We start from the raw sequence: 653 nt of genomic DNA, 5'->3' as shown, positions 1-653 counted from the left end.
GACAGGGGTTTCTCTGGGCAGAGGGCTTGTGGGTGCAACAAACTGGAGATCAGAGATGCTTCTTCTGGTTTCTGTTTCTGTTGTGTTTTGAGACTTGGGGTGTGAAGCCAGTACATATATTGGGCTTTGTATTCGTTGCTCTGAGCGGTGAGTTCTCCCAGCTGTGCTGTAAAGCATTGCCCTCATCCTGCGGTTCTTAGGGAGCGAAACTGAACGAGCTGAACACAGTCACTTTTTAAAACTGTGGCCTTTAGGTTTGGCAGTTTCCAAAGCAGTGAACATTGAAGTTTTCTGAAGTTCTTAGTTTGAAACTTTGTTTTTCTCCTTTGACTGTTGTTCTCCATAGCTTTAGAGCTGTCATCGGTGGCATCGTTAGCCTCTCCTGACTCAGGCCTCAGCAGATTTTGACTGTTACTGCAATCATTGTTCACATGCTCCATTTTTGTCTCAAAAAAAAAAAAAAGAAAAAAAGAAAGAGAGACACAATTAATTATATAACTGCAAATATATTGCTTAGCTGTGTGCTTATATGTAAAATTTGGGAGTGGTCTTCATGAATTGCCATGTGATGTCTTAAATTTACAAAAGAGGATTTATATAGAGGGACACAGAGGTGCTTTGCGGTGGCTTAGGGTTCCATCATCAGATGGTTC

The sequence above is a fragment of the Pterocles gutturalis genome, unplaced genomic scaffold (genome assembly GCF_000699245.1).
Source record: "Pterocles gutturalis isolate BGI_N339 unplaced genomic scaffold, ASM69924v1 scaffold3559, whole genome shotgun sequence".
Classification (NCBI taxonomy): Eukaryota; Metazoa; Chordata; class Aves; order Pterocliformes; family Pteroclidae; genus Pterocles; species Pterocles gutturalis.
This window is presented reverse-complemented; position numbering follows the sequence as displayed.